At 38.3% G+C, this 22,705-nt stretch overlaps 1 protein-coding gene across 1 annotated transcript in view; it reads right to left on the bottom strand.

Moving 5' to 3' along the window:
* LOC100925857 (zinc finger protein 345) overlaps positions 1 to 22,125 on the bottom strand; it is a 32,925-nt gene extending 10,800 nt beyond the window's left edge. Inside the window, exon 1 of the mRNA XM_003762838.3 lies at positions 21,492 to 22,125. The gene's annotated coding sequence lies outside the window, so the exon portion shown is untranslated. The remainder of the gene's footprint in view (positions 1 to 21,491) is intronic.
* Between the last annotated feature and the right edge of the window lie 580 nt (positions 22,126 to 22,705).

Below are 22,705 nucleotides of genomic sequence, written 5' to 3'. Positions count from 1 at the left end.
TGACCATTTTGTCTATGACAAAAACAAATGTGTGACCTCATCTTAAAAAAGTGCTACTTCTCCTATCTGTGAAACTTCCCAAATGGGAAGTTATTTATTGTTCCTATTAAATTTCATCATTCAACTTCATCTATCCTTTCAGCATACCAAGATACTTTAGACACAGGTTCTGTTATTCATTGTCTTAGCCATGCATCTATCTTGTCACTAAAGATTACTGCCTGTGTGAATAAGGGCAAGTGACTTCCTCTCTGAATTTCCATTTTTCTGACCTATAGAACAACAAGAGGACTAAAGGCTTTAGAGAATTCTCTCAAACTACTCACAAATCTAAATCTCATATCCTAGTTGAGATAAAGGAAGAACTGAGGAATTTAAAACAGGCAGAGTTGTAGGAGAAAGGCAAGCAGTCCTTTTGAGCCTTCTCTAAACCTCTCCTAAGATTTGCATGGATTTTGATCAAAGGCATTCCTGAGGTGGAAAGAATCTTCTCTCTTTCTTCAGCTCCTTGGCAATTATGCTTTAAAAAAAAAAAAAAAAAAAAAAAAAAAGAGTGCCCAAGGATGATGTGAAACTGACCAACACTAAATTGAAAGAAAAAAAATATATATAAATAATTTTGGAACACACAGGGTTTATCTGAATACTGGCAGTGTCAACTCTTATACTCACCTGTCCCTTATCACCCCCCTTCCTCCCTCCATCTATTTGAGTAGTTGCCAAGTCCTGTTGACCTTATCTTCACAACAACTTTAATATCCAACTCACTCTTTTAATAGCCTAATTGTTTCCCTGGATGCTCTATCTACTATTGTCACTGAGTAGTACAAAACCTGCTAATATAATTATCAACACTATTTGGGCATTTTTCATGTATGCATAAAACAATTTAACTGCTTGAATTTCCAAAAGACTATGCAAATATTCTTCTTTTCATTGTGAACTTAACACAAAAAAAGGACATTTCAATATGCAAAGAAAAAAAGAATTTAGTCACATTAACACACTAAGTACTTTAATAAGCACCAGCTGTCAAACATTTACATGACAGTATCAAAACCACTATTTCTCTCCTGTTCTTTTCTAAACATCTTTCTGCTCTTTACTGTTTTGATTTTCTTTAATTACATATAAAGACATATTTCTAAATTAATTTTTAAAAAATTGAGTTCTGATTTTTCTCCCTCCCTAAGACAGTAAGCAATGTGATGTAAGTTATATATGTGCAATTATGTAAACATAATTCATGTTGTGAAGGAAAAAAATAAAAACAGATAAAAAAAATTAAGAAACTGAAAATAGTAAATCTGAATACAGATAGAAGCAATCAGTTCTTTCTGTGGCTATGAATAGGATTTTTTCATCATAAGTTATGGGGTACACATCATGGTTGACTACATAGGAACTGAGGCAAATTATTAAGTCATAACTACTCTGTACTACTTAGTAACAATGGAGATGTTACTCCTTCATTGCATTTAAAGGTGATACCTTCCTTTATTTATCAGCAAATACTTCCTTAAATTTGGTAATTTTCACAATTCAAAGACAAAAAAGATAGCTTTGAGTTTAAATATTTGAAACTGTTAAACTGATTGCTCCTAATTGATGCTTCAACTACATAGCTAAATTTTTCATATTTATCCTTCTATTCCATAATTCAAGTTCAATTGAACATGTTTTAAGTGCTTTCAAGAGGTCAGTCACCAGGCTCTGTATTAGAGACAAGCAGGCAAAAATCAAAATAGTCTCTTTCCTTCAAAAAGTTTATTTGTAAGATTAAATATTACTACAGAATATTCAATTTCTGCTTCAGTTTGCCAATGTCCAAATTTTTATATCTGTACATCATAAATGATTTTACAAATGAGAAAACTAAGCAAATTATCAAAATTCTGAGCTATAGAGAGCTGTAAGAACTTGACAACATTCATTTACCAAGTCTAATCCTGGAAGGAACAGGACTAACTGGCTATACCATCTCCTTATCTGAAAAAGCTAGCCAAAACATAATTTCCCCACTATACAACAGACAGCACCATGAATGTCACAAAAGTCAGTAAGAGTCTTCAAACCAGAGATCACTGAGTAGACTACAATTAGTGGGGAAATTCCAGAATGTATTCTGTCAAAGGGCTGATCACTGATGTAACTTCTATCACACTTTTTAAAAAATGGAAGATATTTACATGTCAAAAACCTTGCTGGTTTTAACTCTTGTTCAAAATTTCACAGCAGCACTTTAATAAAAATAATGATCCATAATAATTCCAAAAGACTTATGATAAAAATGTTCTCCACCTCCAGAAAGAGAACTGATGGATTCTGAATACATTGAAACTTTTTTGGGTTTTTTGCAACATGGCTACTATGGAAATGTTTTGCATGGCTTCAAAGGTATGATGGATATCATACTGCTTGTTTCTGAATGGGTGAGGAGAGTTGGCTAGGGGAATGGAGAGAATTTGCAACTCAAAAATGTTTAAAAAAAAAAAAAGTAGAAGGGGAAAGGACATAGGACAAGATTCAACACACTATATACAGCAGATCTGTTTATCCCTATTACCTTCCCTGAGGTCAGGAGATAACAGTGGCTAGAGGATCAGACCTAGAGTGTAATGAGATTCTAGTACAAATCCAGAATGAGATACTAGCTGTGTGACCCTAGGCAAGTCACTTAATCCTGTTGTGCTTCAGCTCCTCATCTGTAAAATGAGCTAGAAAAGGAAATGTCAAACCACTCCAGTATACTTGCCAAGAAAACCTTAAATGAGATGAAGGGAGTCAGAAAAGACTGAAAACGACTAAACAACAAATTATCTAGAAGCATGTGATCAAACTGATGCTGATCCATGGGTTCATGCCATATGAAAATAGAGAGAAAACCAGAGAAGAAAAACTATGTTTAAGCATTGGGAGAAGAAGAAAAAGACCAAAGCAGCAACAAAATTATAAATGTATTTAACCCCTGAGAGAAGCATCAGGTACATTTAGAGGGCCAAGGAACTGCAGAGGCAAATTTAAGTGTAATATAGGCATAATGAATACCCTAACAAAGAGTAGTACAGGCTGCTTTGTGGGACACAGTTCTTCCTCATTTGAAAACTTTTAGCAAAAATCAACATGATGATTGTTTGGGAATGAGAGATACATAGAGAACTAGTTTATAGTCAGAAGAGAGTCTTGAACTTGGGTTTGAAGCCTAGCTTGAATGGACTGAGACTAGCTGTGTGAACCTGACCCACATGTTCTTCAACTATCAATGAGGTAACTGGTCTTTGATGTCCCTTCCCAAAACACATTAGAGTCGGGCGCATTTTACCATATCGCTCCCCTAATCAATAAATTCTGGAAACTTTATTATTCCAAGATCAAATATGAAATCTTCTGTTGGGCTTTGAAAGTTTTTTCCACAACTGGGCCCCTTTCTGCTTTTCCAGTCTTAAACTTCATTTCCTTCCACATCCTCTATTATTTATTGAAACTGGTCTTCTCTGTATTCTTCACACAAGGTACTCCTCCCAACTCATACTTTTTCTACTAACTGTCTTCCATGCCTGGAATACTCTCCCTCTTCACTTCTGCTTCCGGCTTCCCTTTGAGACTTGCTGAAATCTTACCCTTTATAAAAGGCTCCCCCCCACCCCCCACTATTAAACCACATATATTATGAAATGATAACAATGTTATTTTTTTATTATGAGATTGACATGTTGTTTGCCCCATTAAGATATGAGGTACTTGAAAATAAGAAAAAAAAAGTTTTTTTTTCCTCTGTTCTTTTTATCTGTAACGTAGTTAAGTGGTTAGCATAATGCTTGCTGATTGGCAGATATATGATTCTATCATCCTAAGTCATGTCCTACTGCAATGCTGAAGACAAACATCCTTCTCCTTCTCAATGGCGTGATTTTACCACCCCTGACTCGTCATGGTTTTAAGCAGCATGCACTTCTGACAGGACCAACAAGGCTGAGCAACAATTACAACAAAAGTCAACTGGAGCATCTCTAAAGCATTATCTAATCTGAAAATGTTCAAGCCCAAATAAATTTAACAAATAAGTCAATTGTATCTTCTATTTGTAGATTACCTTTATATCAATTTTATTAAGGTTGGCCCTTGAATATAGTTTTATTTTCAATCAGAATTTCTGTAGAGCCATATTGAGGTTCTTCTGTGGAAAAAGAGATCCTGGGAAATGCCTGTGCATACAATATTTGCAGGTAAAGGTTGTTCCTAGCAGATTATCACAAAGTACTTATCCATACAAGGGTTTAAGAAAAAGCATTCTTCTTTACTCAGAAAAATGGGCTTCATGTGCTCAAAACCACTTTTTCATCATCCTTCCTCAAAACCTCTTTGCCCTTCTAAACTTAATTCCTATCCAACACATCTGACCTCCACACTCTTGCTATAGCCTCACACATCCCAATCAGCTGCCAAATCTTGTCATTTTAACTTCTTGAATGGTTCCTACCCTAGTTTAGGATTTCACTGCCTCTCCTGCTGGATAATTATCTTACCAGTTTCCTAAAAGGTCTCTCTGCCCCAAGACTCACCACAATCGTCACCCAAACATCTATCAAAGTGACTTTTCTAAAACAATGGTCAGATTATTCCCTTACCCTATTCAATTAACTCCAGTGGCCAAAGATTAGTTCTAGATAAAAAATAAAAATTTCCGTTTGCTAAATAAAGCCCTTTCATAAATTGTGCTGAAGGAAGGAAGACAGAAGGAAAAGGAGAAGAGAATAAGCATTTTTACAGCATCTATTATGTGCCAGAAATTATGTTAAGTGCTTTGAACAATTTTTTCTCATTTGATCCTCACAACAGCCTTGTGAAGCAAGTATTCTTAATATCTCCATTTTACAATTGAGAAAAGGGAGACAAGGAGAACTTAAGTGACTTACCCAGGGTCACGTAGCTAGTGCCTGAGGCTGGATTTGAACTCAGCTCTTTCTGTCTTCAGATCCAGCATTCCAGCCAGCCAGTCACTAACTTTCTTCTGAACCTAGCCTTCCAGCCTATGATACATTAGTCCCTTTCAATTATTCTATAGTCTAGTCAAACTGGACTTCTAATATGGCCCTCCATTCCCAATGTCTATGCCTTTGTACCAGATGAGTCATAGGCCTGGAATTCTGGTCCTCCTTTCTCAGCTCTCTACTTCTTAGAATCCTTAGTTCCTTTCAAGATTTGGTTTAAGTCAATTTTCAGATGAAGAAATTGAAACCATTTCTAATCATATGAAAAGGTGCTCTAAATCACTATTGATCAGAGAAATGCAACTTAAAACAACACTGAGACACCTCTCAGATTGGCTAAGATGACAGGAAAAGATGATGAACGTTAGAGGGGATGTGGGAAAAGTGAGACACTAATATATTGTTGGTGGAGTTGTGAACTGAATCAACCATTCTGGAGAGCAATTTGAAGCTATACCCAAAGGGCTGTGCATTCCCATTGATTCAGCAGTTATCTCTACTGGGCCTGTATCCCAAAGACATCATAAAGGAAGGAAAGGGACCTATATGTGCAAAAATGTCTGTAGTAACCTTTTTTGTAGTGGCAACAAACTGGAAACCGAATGGCTACCCATCAGTTTGAGCATGGCTGAATAAGGTATGGTATAGAAATGTTATAGAATATTATTGTTCTATAAGAAATGATCAGCAGGATAATTTTAGAGAAGCCTGGAGAGATTGACATGAACTGATGCTGAGTGAAGTGAGGAGAACCAAGAGAAAATTGTACATGGCAACAATCAGATTATGTGATGATCAACTCTGATAGACTTGGCTCTTTTCAATGATGAGGTGATTCAGACCAGTTCCAATAGACTTGGGATGGAGAGAGCCATCTGCATCTAGAAAGAAAACTGTTGGGACTGAATGTGAATTACAGCATAGTATTTGTGTGTGTGTGTGTGTGTGTGTGTGATTGTTTGCTTCTTCTTGTTTTTTCTCAAGTTTTTTTCCTTTTTGATCTGATTTTTCTTGTGCAAAATGATAAATGTGGAAATATGTATAGAAGAATTGCACATGTCTAACCTACAGTGGAATACTTGCCATTTAGGGGAGGAGGTGGAAGGAAAGGAGAGAAAATAATTTATAACTCAGGATTTTGCAAGGGTGAATGTTAAAAATTATCTATGCATATGTTTTGAAAATAAAAAAATAACAACAACAAAAAAGGAAAAAAAAAAAAGATTTGGTCTAAGTGCCACTCTACAGGAAGCTTTCCATAATCATCTTGTATCTACTTTGTAAATACCCTAAACACATACCCATGTAAACACGTCTGCTTATTTATTTTAAACTACTTGAAAGAAAGGACTTACTTTTGCCTCTGTATCTCTAAGGTTAAGTAAAAAGTACCCACTGTTCAATAAATGGTTCTTGATCAAAGAATTACCTTTAAAACTGGTGTATAAGGCACACAGTTCTCATTTTCAAGAAACAAAGAATTTCATTATTTTTTTTAAATTGCCTTGAAACATCTAGCACTGTGGAATAAAAGTCTAAAAGATGTTAGATACTCCATCTTCTAGAGTTTCCAAGTTCAAAACCTGTATCATCATAATCATAATAATTGCATTTATTTCATTTTATTTTAACTACAACCCTAGAAAGCAGCTACTATTATTATCCCCTTTTTCCAGAGGAAACTGAGGTACAGGAATTAAAGTGTTTTGCCCAATGTCACGGAGTAAATAAGTGTCTGAAGTAAAACTCGAACCCAAGATTTTGTGATTCCGAGTCCAGCCCTCTATTTATGGCACCATTCAGCTGCCTCTCTTAACCCAGGATAATAGGTGTCAAAATAAAGGGAGTCTTGTCCCAGCCACTTTTTCTAGAATCTTAACATCTTCAAAATTATCCAGTCCAAACACTTCAAGTTAAAAAAGGAAGAAAGAGAAAGCCCCCAAAGCAGTGAATTAGGCAGAATCACATTGTGTATGAGCAGGCACAGCTTGAAAGAGGCCTTTGATCTGTCACCAAAGTTCCCAAAAGAGCCTTGCAGGAGGGTACACTGGAACTGGAACACCAGTTAATTTCCAAACCAAAGTACCCTTGATCCCAAAGGAAAGATCTCTGCTACTTCCTGTTTACTGGAACCATTTTAATATTCTGCACTCAATTCTCAAAGAAACTAAAGACTAGAGTAATCCAAATAGCCTTTGTGTATCTTCAATTTTGTTCATGGGAAAAAAAAAAGTCTTTACAGTTGATTTTGCAGGTTCTTTTGTCAGATCGGCCAATGACTACTACATGACCCAAAGGATTGCCAAGAAACTAACAAGTAAATTCAGTGTCCAAGAATAGTAATTAGCTGATTGGAAGGCCTGGGACTGCTGTTTTTACCTTCTATGGTGCGCACTTTTGAATAGTCTCTCTATGGTTTTTATATTCCACTGGCCTATTTTACTCTATTTTTAACTTTGTAGCTACCTGCCATCATTTGGGAAGTTACAAATTGAATTAAGAAAAAAAGAAAACCAAAATTTCAGCACATATTCTCTTAAGTTCTGGTGTTCACCAAAAAAAAAAAAAGCAAAAGAGAGAGAAATTAAGAAAGAAAGAAAGAAAGAAAGAAAGAAAGAGAAAGAAAAAAAGGGGAAAAAAAAGTAGATTTCAATTACTGAAAGAGGAATTAATAGCAAAGGGCAGTTCTAGGAGATTCTGAAGGAAAAAGGTCAGGCAGAAATCATCCACAGCTTCCAACATGCAGTCACTTTCTTTGGGGCACTTTCTCATGATATTACCAAACTGATTACCTGTTGCTTCCTGTTAGGGAGGGTATTCTGGGATGTGCTAATTGTTCTAGCCTAGACTTCTAGTAAGCTGCACTCTGCTTATGGTGGGTGGCTGAGGCTAACGGCTAAAATGGCATGTGAGTTAAAGGAAGCAAGCCTGAAAGTAGAGAATGTCAAGAGACAGCAACTGCTCTAAGAGGAACAGTAGAATACCCCAGTGCCAATAACAGGGAAACCAAGGCTGGAACAAAAAAAGACAAAGGGTCAACCTAGAGCAAAAGCTTAGTCTGGGAAGAGACTCATCCCAGCCTGGTTTCTTGGACTCCAAAAAAAGAGACCCTGAAATCTAGGGCAATGGATAGAGAAGGCAAATTCATTGAGAAGAGGAGGTATAGAGGAGCACATTTCTAAGAAGAGAGTATAAAAATCTCCCTAAAATTGACATACTATTGCATCTCCCCTACTGCCAAACAATGCAAATCCCAGTACACAGCTCAGAGGGCTCATTCTGAATGATCAATCTCCAGGAAAAGAGATTGGGATCTGAGGCTCAAAGGGGAGATATATGAGAAGGCCAGATGATGATGGAATCATGGAGTCAAAAATAAATTACATCCCTGGAGTTGGGAAGGTCATATAGGAGGAACATAGTGTGCAGGAAGCTCTGGGCTTCTATCTCTAAGTGGGCACCTTTTTTCTGCTAAGGGCCATTTGAATATTTACAATATCATTAGTAGACCATACAAAATTATCAGCTTAGAAATTCAAGCAATGGGAGGTTGTTGTACCTAGCTTTCAACTCATCATCACCTCTGGTTGCCTTGGCAGGGCTGGACCAAATGATTTCGCTGGTTTCAGCAGCCCACCAGCTAGATGTTTCCTATCTCTGCTCTAGAACAACAAATTTTGGAAGGATCTAGATAAACAGATACCCAAACATTTTTCTAAATGAAATATACCAAAAATAAACCTTAGGTTGATCTAACATCCAGGAATTAATTGGCAAATCCAGTGAAGAAGCAGGATCTAAATCAATTTAGGCATCAGCTGAAGTTAAAAAAGAAAAAAACAAAAACAAAAACAGGGGTAGCGATTCTAATATCATATCAAACAAAAGCAAAAGTAGATCTAATTAAAAGACATAAGGAAGGAAATTATATTTTCCTAAAGGGTACCCTATATAATGAAGTAATATAAATACTAAATATATATATGCACCAAGTGATATAGCATCCAGCAAAACTATATTAATAGGATGATCTCAATCTCACTATCAGAACTAGATAAAACAAGCCACAAAATAAACAAGAAAAAAGTTGAAGAGGTAAATACAATTTTAGAAAAGTTAGATATTATCCAGGGGTTCTCAAACTTTTTAAATAGGGGGCCAGTTCATTGTCCCTCAGATTGTTGGAGGGCCAGACTACAGTAAAAATAAAAACTTTGTTTTGTGGGTCTTTAAATAAAGAAACGTCATAGCCCTAGGTGAGGGGGATAAACGTTCTCAGCTGCCACATCTGGCCCGTGGGCCGTAGTTTGAGGACCCCTATAATATAGACCTTTGGAAAAAACTGAATGGGGATACATTTTTCTCAGCAATACATGGAACCTATACAAAAATTGACAATGTATTTGGGGGATAAAAGCCTCAAAATCAAATGCAAAAAGGCAGAAATAATAGATGCATCTTTTTTAGGTCATGATGAAATAAAAATTATGTGTAATAAAGGGCTAGGGAAAAGTAGACCAAAAAGTAATTGGAAACTAAATAATCTAATCCTAAAGAATGAGTAAGTAGATGAAACAACAAATCATAGAAACTATCAATAATTTTTTGCAAGAGAATGAAAATGAGACAACATACCAAAATTCATGGGATATAGCCAAAGCAATTCTTAAGGAAAATTTTATATCTATAAATGCTCATTTAAATAAAATAAAGAAAGAGAAGATCAATGAATTGGGCATGCATCTAAAAAAGTTAGAAAACAAATTAACCCCCCCCCCCATTAAATACCAAATTTGAAATTCTGAAAATAAATAAGATTAACAAAGTTGAAAGAAAACTATTGAAATAATAAACAAAACTAGTTGGTTTTATGAAAAAAAAATTTTTAATTTAATAAATTTGATTAGAAAACGGAAGAAAGAAAATCAAATTGCTAGTATCAAAAATAAAAAGGGTGAACTTTCCACCAATGAACAGGAAATTAAAAGCAATAATTAAGAGCTATTTCGTTCAACTATATGCCAATAAGTCTGATAACCTAAAAGAAATAGATGAATATTTACCAAAACATAGGTTCCCCAGATTAACAGAGGAAATAAAATATTTAAATAGTCCCATTTTAGAAAAAGAAAAGAAATTAGAAAAAATCTCCAGTGTGAAGATGGATTTACAAGTGAATTCTACCAAACATTTAAAGAACAATTAATTCCAATACTATACAAACTATTTAGGAAAATTGGGAAAGAAGGAGTCCTATCAAATTCCTTTTAAGACACAAATATATGGAATATTACTGTTCTATAAGAAATGACCAACAGGATAATTTCAGAAAGGCCTGGAGAGACTTACATGAACTGATGCTGAGTGAAATGAGCAGGACCAGGAGATCATTATATACTTCAACAACAATACTATATGATGACCAGTTCTGATGGACCAGGCCATCCTCAGCAACGAGATCAACCAAATCATTTCTAATGGAGCAGTAATGAACTGATAGCTATGCCCAGAAAAGAACTCTGGGAGATGACTAAAACCATTACATTGAACTCCCAATCCCTATATTTATGCCCACCTGCATTTTTGATTTCCTTCACAAGCTAATTGTACAATATTTCAGAGTCTGATTCTTTTGTACAGCAAAATAACGTTTGGTCATGTATACTTATTGTGTATCTAATTTATATTTTAATATATTTAACATCTACTGGTCATCCTGCCATCTAGGGAGGGTGGGGTAAGAGGTGAAAAATTGGAACAAGAAGTTTGGCAATTGTTAATGCTGTAAAGTTACCCATGCATATATCCTGTAAATAAAAGGCTATTAAATAAAAAAAAAAAAAAAAAAAAAAGACACAAATATGATGCTGATACCTAAAACAGATATAGTCAAAATGGAGAAAAAAAAATATAGACCAATTTCCCTAACAAATATTTATGCAAAAATCCTAAACAAAATATTAGCAATTACAGCAAATTATCATTAGGATAACATACCATGAGCAAGTAGGATTTATACTAGGAATGAAGGGCTAACTCAATATTAGGAAAAATTAATAGCATAATTGCCTATATCAATATGCAAACTAACAGGATTATCTCAATAGATGCAGAAAAAGTATTTGACTAAATCCAAAACCCATTCCTATTTAAAAACACTAGAGAGTATAAGAATAAAAGGAGTTTTCCTTAAAATGATCAGTAACACTTATCTAAAACCATCAACAAGCATTATATGTAATGAGAATAAACTAGAACCATTGCCAATAAGATCAGGGTGAAACAAGGTTTCCCACCATCACCACTACCATTTAATATTGTATTAGAAGTGTTAGTATTAACAGTAAGAAAAGAAAAAGAAATTAGAGTAGGTAATGAGGAAACCAAATTATTAGTCTTTGCAGATGATATGATGGTACACTTAGAGAATCAACAAACTACTAGAAACAATAACTGTAGCAAAGTAGAGAGATACAAAATAAATCTACATAAATCATCAGCATTTCTAAATGTTACCAACAAAGTCCAGCAGCAAAAGATACAAAGATAAATTCCATTTAAAATTACTGTAGATAATATACAATATTTGGTACCTGCCAAGGCAAAGTCGGCAACTATATGAACACAATTACAAAACACTTTTCACACAAATAAAGTCAGATCTAATCAATTGGAAGAATATCAAGTGCTCATGGGTGGACCGGGATAATATATAATAAAAATGACAATTCTATCTAAATTATTATCTACTTATTCAGCAATCAAACTGCCAAGAAACTACAGAGCCAGAAAAAATAAAAACAAAGTTCATCTGCAAGAACAAAAGGTCAATAACTTCAATTCATGAGAAAAATGCAAATGAAGATGACCTCAATGCATTTGGTACTGGCTAAGAAATGGCATAGTCCATCAGTGGAATAGGTTAGATTCACAAGAAACAATAGTCAATGACTACAGCAATCTAGTGTTTGATAAAACCAAAGATCCCAGTTTCTGGGATAAGAATTCACTATCTGACAAAAACTGCTGGGAAATCCTGGATAGGTCAAGCGAATATAATAAAGATGACAATACTCCCTAAACTAATCTATTTATTTAGTGCTATACCAATCAGACTTCCAAGAAAATATTTTAATGATCTAGAAAAATAACAACAAAATTCATATGGAATAATAAAAGGTCAAGAATCTCAAAAGAATTAATGAAAAAAAATCAAATGAAGGTGGCCTAGCTGTACCTGATCTAAAACTGTATTATAAAGCAGCAATCACCAAAACCATTTGGTATTGGCTAAGAAATAGATTAGTTGATCAGTGGAACAGGTTAGGTTCACAAGACAGAATAGTCAACTATAGCAATTTAGTGTTTGACAAACCCCAAGATCCTAACTTTTGGGATAAGAATTCATTATTTGACAAAAACTGCTGGGATAACTGGAAATTAGTATGGCAGAAATTAGGCATGGACCCACACTTAACACCGTATACCAAGATAAGATCAAAATGGGTCCATGATTTAGACATAAAGAACTAGATTATAAACAAATTGGAGGAACATAGGATAGTTTATCTCTCAGACTTGTGGAAGAGGAAGAAATTTGTGACTAAAGATGAACTAGAGACCATTATTGATCACAAAATAGAAAATTTTGATTACATCAAAGTAAAAAGCTTCTGTACAAACAAAACTAATGTAAACAAGATTAGAAGGGAAGCAACAAACTGGGAAAACATCTTCACAGTTAAAGGTTCTGATAAAGGCCTCATTTCCAAAATATATAGAGCTGACTCTAATTTATAAGAAACCAAGCCATTCTCCAATTGATAAATGGTCAAAGGATATGAACAGACAATTTTCAGATGATGAAATTGAAATTATTACCACTCATATGAAAGAGTGTTCCAAATCATTATTAATCAGAGAAATGCAAATTAAGACAACTCTGAGATACCACTACACACCTGTCAGATTGGCTAAGATGACAGGAAAAATAATGATGATTGTTGAGGGGATGCGGAAAACTGGGACACTGATACATTGTTGGTGGAGCTGTGAATCTAATCCAACCATTCTGAGAGACAATCTGGAATTATGCCCAAAAAGTTATCAAACTGTGCATACCCTTTGATTCAGCAGTGTTTCTACTGGGCTTATACCCCAAGGAGATACTAAAGAAGGGAAAGGGACCAGTATGTGCCAAAATGTTTGTGGCAGCCCTGTTTGTAATGGCTAGAAGCTGGAAACTGAGTGGATGCTCATCAATTGGAGAATGGTTGAGTAAATTGTGGTATATGAATGTTATGGAATATTATTGTTCTGTAAGAAATGACCAGCAGGATGAATACAGAGAGGCTTGGAGAGAATTACATGAACTGATGCTAAGTGAAATGAGCAGAACCAAGAGATCATTATATACGTCAACAACGATACTATATGAAGATGTAATCTGATGGAAGTGGATTTCTTTGACAAAGAGACCTAATTCAGTTTCAATTGATCAATGATGGACAGAAGCAGCTACACCCAAAGAAAAAACATTGGGAAAAGAATGCAAACTGTTTGCATTTTTGTTTTTCTTCCCGGGTTATTTTTACCTTCTGAATCCAATTCTCCCTGTGCAACAAGAAAACTGTTTGGATCTGCACACATACATTGTATCTAGGATATACTAGGACATATTCAATATATATAGGACTGCTTGCCATCTAGGGGAGGGGGTGAAGGGTGGAGGGAAAAATCGGAACAGAAGTGAGTGCAAGGGATAATGTAAAAAAAAAAAAAAAATTACCCTGGCATGGATTCTGTCAATAAAAAGTTACTATAATAACAATAATAAAAAAAAAAACTGCTGGGAAAATTGGAAACTATAATGGTAGAAACTAAGATGGCAGAAACTAGGCATTGACCCACACATCAGATATGAAGATAAGGTTGAAATAGGTTTATGATTTAGATTAAGGAGTGATACTATAAGCAAATTAGAAGAACAAAGGATAGTCCACTTGTCAGATCTGTGGAGAAGAAAGGAATTTATGGCCAAAGAAGAACTAGAATATACTATGAAATGCAAAATACATTGTTGGAGGAGTTGGGAACTGATCCAAACATTCTGAAGAGCAATTTGGAACTACACCCAAAGAGATATCAAACTGAGCATGCCCTTTGACCCAGCAGTGTCTCTACTAGATCTGTATCCCAAAGAGATCATAAAAGAGGGAAAAGGACTCACATATACAAATATGTTTGTAGTGGCAAAGAACTGGAAACTGAGTGGATGCTCATCAGTTGGAGAATGGCTGAATAAGTTATAGTATATGAATGCTACTGAATATTATTGTTCTACAAGAAATGATCAGCAGGATGATTTCAGAGGCCTGAAGAGACTTACGTGAAATGAGGAGGACCAGGAGATCATTGTACATGGCAAAAACAAGGTTATATGATCATCAATTCCGATGGACGTGGCTCTTTTGCACAAAGGATTTATTCAGGCCAGTTCCAAGACTAGCCAGGGTCACTTTGGCGGTAGACAAGGAAGGAGGAGGGTGCAGAGATCCTGCTTCCATCCCCTTCACTTCTACCCTTAAAGACCAAGAATAAAGATTAAGGACTTTTGCTTATCCTGACTCCGGCTGATTCTAAGATATCCAGGGTGCTAATGCAGTCGTCACAGTTTGCAAGCTGATTGTGAGTTCCTTGAAGAAAAGGATTGTTTTCATGTTTCTTTGCATCTCCAACAGTTAGTAGGATATCTGGCACATACTTGGTTAATAATGGTTTCCCACAGCTCTAAATCAGGTAATCACCAAGCCTGAGAAACCCAAGCATGTATTTCTCCTCCTTCCCAAGGGCTGAGCATCACTGGAAAAAGGCCCCCCAAAACCCTGATGGTGACCCTCCTTGGAAGTCATCAAGCAGAGGCTGGACAACCCCCTGTTGGCTAGGTCATAGTGAACATTCCTTCTTTCTAATTCTGCAACATGACTCAAACTTCTACAAATTTACAATGCACAAATCTGTAGTCGAACATCCTTTCAGCTCCATAATCCTTTTCCTCTTACTGACACCCTACAAGAACCTTTTCACAGCAATAGTTCTAAAACTTTTCCTCTTTTTTCAAACTTTCAAAATTATTTCTTAATTAAGCAGTGACTCTTTTTATCCTACCAAAGCTCCCCAGCAAATTAAAAATAAAAAATTCCAATGGGGGAAGGAGCAAATAGAGCTAAGATGGAACCTGAGCTCTCCCAAACCCAACTGAAATCCCCTTAAATAATGCCTCTAAACAAATTCTAGACCAACAGAACCCACAAAATGACAGGGTGAAACAATTTTCCAGACCCAGGCAATTCAGAAAGTTGATACGAAAGATCTGTTGTACCTAGGTAAGAGTAGAACAGCCTTGTGCAAATCACATCCAAGTAAACCAGCAGTAGGCTTTGGGGGATGACTAAACCAGTGATGACAGTGGTGGCTTCCATATCTCCCAGCCCACAGATGGTAAAGGGAATCAAACAATTGATCATTAGAAAATTATAGAGATCCCTCTACTCGCACAGGGACAAGACTCTATTGCATTGCCCATACCTGGATCTGGGTCTCAGTCCTAGGTCTCAGTCCTAGCCAGGAGCCCTAAAACACCACAGCCTGCTATTTGAAGGGGAACTGGAACACTGGTTACAATTCCAGAGTAAAAAAGAGTTCGTGTGATGACTCCCAGAACAGAGCAGGTCAGAAGAATAATAAATATACCTTTCCTTAGACAATACTACCTTAGGAGAAATGAAAACTTACAAATCCTCAGAATTATCTCTGAAAACAGCTGAAGCTTGGGACAGTGACCCCTCCGTTCTGAAAGCAGACTCTCACTTTAGCATGAAGTTAAAAGTCAAAAAATAGATTTGAAAAATGAGCAAACAGCAAGGAAAAATCATGAGAGTTACTATGGTGGCAGGAAAGAGCAAAACATGAACTCAAATGAAAACTGCTACATTCAAAGCCTTAATGTAATATAGGAAAATAGTCTCAGGCCATGAAAAAGCTCAAAAAGGATTTCAAATATCAAGTTAAAAGAGGCAGAGGAAAAAAAGGGTAAAGAAATGAGAATGATGAAAAAATGAAAAGAAATTGACAGAAAATCATGAAAAAAGAGTCAAACAGCTTAGCAAAGAATACACAAAAATTCAATGAGGCAAAGAATGCCTTGAAAAGCAGAACTGACCAAAAAAGAAAGAAAAAGAGGGCAAGTGAAGACTAATGAGTGAGACATCAAGAAACAATAAAACAAAACAATGAAAAGCTAGAAGAAAATGGGAAATATCTCTTTAGAAAAAACAAGTGACCTGAAAAATGAATCCAAGACAGCTAATTTAACTATCTGAAATCCATGATCAAAAAGAAAGCGCCCAGACACCATCTTTCAAGAAACAATGAAGGACCCCCCCCCATCTTCTACAAACAGTAAAATGGAAATCCAAAGAATCCACTCACCCCTTCCTGAAAGAGATTCTAAAATGAAAATCCCCACAAATAGGAGAGAAAAATTTCAGAGTTTACCAGTCAAGCAGAAAATATTACAAATAACCAGAAAGAAACCATTCAAATATAGAGAAGCCACAATCAAGATTACACAAGATTTAGCAGTTTCTATATTAAAAGATCAGAGGGCTTTGAATATGATATTCCCAAAGGCAAAAGAGCTAGGATTACAACTAAAAATCACCTACCCAGCAAAAATGAGCATAACCATTGCAGGGATGGGAAGGAGGGGAATGTTCATTCAAGGAAAAAGAGGACTTTCAAGCATTCCTGATGAATACAAGATCTGATTTTTAAATCCATAAGTCAAGAGAAGTATAGAAACATAAATAAGAGAGAGGAGTCATATAAGATTCAACAAGGTTAAATTGTTTACATTCCTACATGGGAAAATGATACTTATAACTTTTTTGTAACAGTTTGAAGGAATACATAGATAGAGAGCATGAGAGTATTATTCATATTATCCATGTACAAAAATGTATCTCTGTATTTTAAGTTTCATCCTCTGTCAGGATAAGAGGTGTAAAACTTTTCTTCTCAAGATTATAACAGTAACCTCTTTCCCCCTCATTAATTAAAAAAAAAAAAACCACTCAAATAACAACAACAACAACAACAACACACACACACACAAACAGGTCACATATCCCAAACTGACAGGAACAAGACCCAATGGTACTTGAATAGGAGTTTCTTCTATCATATTCTCAATAAATATTCATCTAGTGCTCCTTTTGAAAACATCCAATGAAGAGGCATTATGTGGGGGGAGCTGGCCCATTCCACTTTTCCAGAGGTTTAATAACTGGGAAACTTTTCCTTACATCAGGATGAAACAAGCCACTTAGTAGAATCAACAGCTCTTTACTGTTTCCAATACCACTAGATGTCCCAGTAGATAAGAGTTCTGGACTGGAGTCAGGAAATTCTGTTTTCAAATCTAGTCTCTCATAATAATTAGCTTAATTATTATGCAAAAATCATTTTAACTTTTTACTTATTGTGGATCAATGAAATAGGTTATATACACAAGACAGAATAATCAATGACTATAGTAATTTATTGTTTGATAAACCCACAGACTCCAGATTCTGGGATAAGAACTTACTAATTGACAAAGTTTGCTGAGAACATTGGAAAACGTTATGTCAAGATCTAACCACAGACCAACATCTCATACCCTATATATGAAGATATGGTCAAAATTGGTACATAATTTAGGCATACAGGATAATACTATAAGCACATTAGGAGAGCAAAGAATAAATCAGATCTTTGGAGAAGATTTATGTCCAAACAAGAAATAGAGAACATTATGAAATGCAAAATCAATGCAGCCAAGATTAGAAGGGAAGCAGAAATCTGGAAAACAATTTTTACAGCACGTGTGTCTAATAAAGGTCTCATTTCTAAAATATATAGAGAATTGACTCAAATTTATAAGAATACAAGTAGTTCAAGTGATAATTGGTCTAAGGATATGAACAGGCAATTTTTAGATAAAGACATTAAAACCACGTATAGTCATATGAAAAATGCAAAATCATTGTTGATTTGAGAAATACAAATTAAAACAATTCTGAGGAACCATCTCACACCTATCAATTTCTCTAAAATGACAGGAAAAGACATTGATAAATTTTGGTGGGAATGTGGGAAAACTGGGACACTAATGCATTGTTGGTAGATTTGTGAACTGAGAGTTTTGGAGGGTAATTTGGAACTATGGCCAAAGAGCCATGCATATTTTGTCTGTATCCCAAAGAAATAAAAAAAGAGGGAAAAGAAGCCACAGATGCAAAAAAAAATGTTTGTAGTAGCTCTATTTGTGGTGACAAAGAATTGGAAATGTAGTGGATGCTCATCAATTGGGGAATGGTTGAATAAGTTGTATATGGAAGTTATGGAATATTATTATTCTATTTTTTAAAAATGTACAGGCGATTTTAGAAAGGTCTCAAAAGGTTTACATGTACTAGGAAAACACCAAACACAGCAACAGCAAGATTGTGTGATGATCAACTGTGAGAGACATGTTTCTTCTCAGCAATTCAGTGATAAAGACAATTCCAAAGAATTTTGAATGGAAAATACCACACACATCCAAAGATAAAACTATGGAGACCGAACACACTATTTTCACCTTTTTCTTTTCTTGGGGTTTTTCTCTTTTGGTCTTATTTTTTTCTCCCAACATGACTCACATGGAAATATATAACCTTTAAAAAAAAAAAAAAATCTTCTTTACCTCCTCCAAGAAAAGTCTCTCTATTCATTATTTAAACTAATCCCTCTATCTTTGCCCTAAATGCTCTTGTAAAAGAATCATTCCTTCTCATGAATCTTCAATCTCACCCTTTCCACTGGATTCTGGTTATTTGTCTACAAACACGTTCAGATTTCAATCCTTTAAAAAAAAAAAAAAAAGCTCTTGATTTCTTTTAAAAGACATATATGTTGAAAAATCTGTCACTCCACTTCAATTACCATCCTCTCTCTTCTCAATCCCTAACAAGATACTTAAATACACTTTTGGTGTTTCCCATTTTACTGAAACTTTCCTCTTCAAAGGTCACCAAATACCTGGTCATCACCAAATCTGTCTTTTGAAAAGTCCCTGTTTGACAAGGATAGAGGCCATCTTCTCTTTTTTATATACCCCCTTTCTCTGGATTCACAAGTCACCAAGTTCTCTCCCTACCTCGGCCCTGCCTCTTTACTCCCTTTTACACCAACTTTTTCACTCTTCTCCACAAAGTTCTCTTAAAAGTTCTGTTTCTTCTACAGTCTTCCCTTGACAACTTCATCATTAACACTTTACTTCCTCAGTCAACAAGTACATCCTATTCCCTCAATCTTCACAACACTTCCTACATAGAGCACTCTGCAAACCTGAAAGAGAACATCAGGTCTTCAGGAAAAGAATCTCCCAAATCACCTGATATTTGTTCAGCATTATCCCATTTTATGACTCTTCCTTCTGCTCCAGCCAAAACTGAAACTACTCTATCCCCAAAACACTGTTTTTTGCCTTGGTGTTTTGGCACCTAGTCCTGAATGTCAGCCTTCTCGGTCTAAAGAACTCCTACCCAGCCTTTAAAACCCAATTCAGAGTATCTCCTCCGTAAACTGTTCTGGATGATAATTTCTCCCTCTGACTTCAAAAAGTATGTTTTTAATTCTCTACTGTTTTTATGCTGTGTGTACTTTGGATTCACGCATTTTATCCCCAAATTAGATGATTATCTATAAGAGTCCGGCCAATACCTTATCTAAATTCTGAACCTTCCTCTCAAAAGTATTTGGTATATAGCAGTTCCGACATAATCCGTTAAATAAATATGTTTAGGTTAAATTAGTTATCCCCACGGCATCCCCACAGTGACTTGACACTTTGGCCCTCCATTTTACAAGATCAAGGGGATTTACTAGTTCAAGAATCAAAAGGAAATAGGTTCCGGTCCTGAGGCAGGATGCTCACTCTCTTCCTTGGGAAGTTTGGCCCAAGTCAATCAATCATTGCCCCTTCTGGGGCTCAACCTCCTCATCAGTAACCGAGGAATTGGGCACAGGGTCACAAGGTCAAAGATTCTCAGCTGGAAATGACTCAAGAGTCCACAGGAAATGAGGTAAAACTCAGAGAGCTCCCCATTTGCACTTCCATTTAAGGTTAGGAAAGAGCTCTTGCCCATATTCATGCATTTGCTCTTCAGAACCATGAGATGAGGGGCAGCCAGGTGGCGCAGTGAATAGAGCGCCAGCCCTGAAGTCAGGAGGTCCTGAGTTCAAATTTTACTCTGGGCAAGTCACTTGATCCCAATTGCCGGAGCAGCAAAAAAACAAAAAAAAACTAAAAAAAAAAAAAAAAAAAAAAAAAGAACCATGAAATGAAACAGGTGCCCTCCTCTCTGAGGTCTCTTCCACCTACAAAGCTGAGATCCGAAGTCCAAAGTCACCCTGGAGCCGCCTGAGAAGCCCCTTTCCACCAGGAGAGCTCTTCCGTTGGGGGTTACAAAATAGTGCAAAAACACGATTCCTGACCCTCAGGGCAAGTTCAGAGGGCAGGGGCTATTGTTAGAGAAGAGGAAACTGAGACAAAGATTTGCAGATACACGTCTCAAAGCATATGAGAGCTCGGCTCTTCCTCCCACATACAGAGCACTGATCCCAAATGGGGCAGAGCGCGCCGCCGGCTCCTAAATCTTAGCCACCTGTGAATTACTGCGGCAGGACTGACTGAAGGAAACCCTCATTTTACACAGTAATTGGTGTTTACTGGTCACTTTGCGGTGGAAGGGGTCCTATGATCCCCATTTTGCGGATGGGGAAACAGACCCAGGCAGGCGGCCCGAGGTAGTTTCAGGGTTAGGCTCTCTTCTGGAAGAGGGGGGAGGGAGTGTGGACCTCTAAGTATCTGTTTATCATACTTCAGAAAACTCTCGGGGCATTTTCAGGCCTGCAGAGTGTGCTCTCAGGTGATCGGACTGCATGCCGGGAATTATCCCGGAAAATCATGGGGGGAGGGGGGGTCCGGCCGCAGGCCAGGCTGCTCACACGGATGGCCCCCGCCCCCAGAAATGGGCACTTTAACATCCGAAAAAGCACAAAATCCAACTGGGGGCGGGGCTCTGTGGGGGCTCCGGAAATGTTCGTGTAGGTTACAGTTCATGACGAAGAGTAAGATCAGAGACTAGCCCCGGTCAGGAGAGAGAAGAGAAAGGGGAGAACGGGGGAGAAGAAGGAAGGGAAGCCCCCTCTCCTCCCCTGCCCCCTTCTTGCTGCGCAAGCGCCCTGGGCTCGGACAGCGGGGGAGGGGAGGGAGATGGGCCTGGCCGCCCCTCGGAGCCCGACCTGGGCCGGGCCTCGGCCCCGCTCCGCTCCCCTCCGGCCCCGGTCCCGCAGTCGCGATAACAATGGCGCCACCCACCGCGTCAGCGCGGCCCCGCTCCCAGGACTCACCGGCCGAGCAGCGACGACTCCAGCCCGGACAGAGCGAGCTCCTCGACAGACGCGGCTACCAGGGAGCTCCCGAGCCAAGCACCGCGAGAGCGGGATCGAGTCCGGGAGCGCGCGCCTCCGCGAGAACACGCCCCCTAGCGCTACAGGCCGCGCCGCGCTCTGAGGGGCGGGGCCATCCTCCATCCCGAGCGGGCGCAGCCCCTCCCCTTGGAACGCCTCGGGGGCGGGGCGCCCCGCTCTGAGCGCGGTGGGGGCGGGGGCGGGGGCACGGCCAGGGTCCTGAACCTAGAACGGGGAGGGGCTCAGTGACCCGCCCTCCGTTTTACAAGGGCAGAAACTGCGTCCGGAAGGGGGAAAGGACGTGTCGCCCTTGTAGCGCAGGGAGGGCCACGCAGCCACGCCCCGGCCGCCCCGAAGGCGCCGAGCCCGGGCTGGGGGCCGCAGGGGGCGGAAAGCCCTGCGTGCTGGTCCTGCCTCGGATCTCGTAGCTGTGACCCCGGGCGTGCCCCTCCTGCCCCTCCCATCTGGCCCCGCGTGCTCCTTCTTCTGGGGGACTACGGCCCCGTAGGAGGCTCCTGCGGAGGCGGCAAAGCCGAGTCCTCCTTTTCCTCCCCGTCAGCCGGACTCTGCTCCCTTGTCCTTCCCCCAGTGCCCCAAGCTGAGGCCTCAGTGCCTTTACTTCCCACTGTTTCCTCTGCTCCGAACGCCCCCCCCCTTCATTCCCGGCGTTTTCTCCGGGCGTCCTCCGAGCCTCCGATGCCCCCCTCCTTCCCTCTGCCCCCTCCTTCCCTCTGCCCCCTCCTTCCCTCTGCCCCCCTCCTTCCCTGCCCTGTTCCTTACACAGGCTGTTCCCTTCCCTCCGCGGTCTTCTGCTGGTGCATTTTCACCGTTTGTCCTCCGTCTCCATCCGCCCTCTCAGCATCCCCGCTTTCCTTTCTCTCTCAGCTAAAGTCCCATCTTCTTCAAGCAGCCTTTCCCGGCCGCTCTCAGTCTCAGTGCCTTCCCTCTAAGCTCATCTATCCTTCACGTGTCTCACTTGTCCTTATGTGCTTGGGATTTCTCCCATCAGACTTGCAACTCTCGGGCAGAAACCTTCGCCTTTCTTTGTATCTTCAGCACTCAGCACAGTGCCTAGCATACAGTGGGTGCTTTATAAATGCTTCTTGGTTTGCCTCGTTAACTTCTGTTTTCTCTGCCAATGGTAATGGGCTTCC

Source organism: Sarcophilus harrisii, chromosome 1, assembly GCF_902635505.1.
Source record: "Sarcophilus harrisii chromosome 1, mSarHar1.11, whole genome shotgun sequence".
Classification (NCBI taxonomy): Eukaryota; Metazoa; Chordata; class Mammalia; order Dasyuromorphia; family Dasyuridae; genus Sarcophilus; species Sarcophilus harrisii.
Note: the sequence above shows the minus strand (reverse complement) of the source record. Positions and strands in the feature narration are given on the sequence as shown.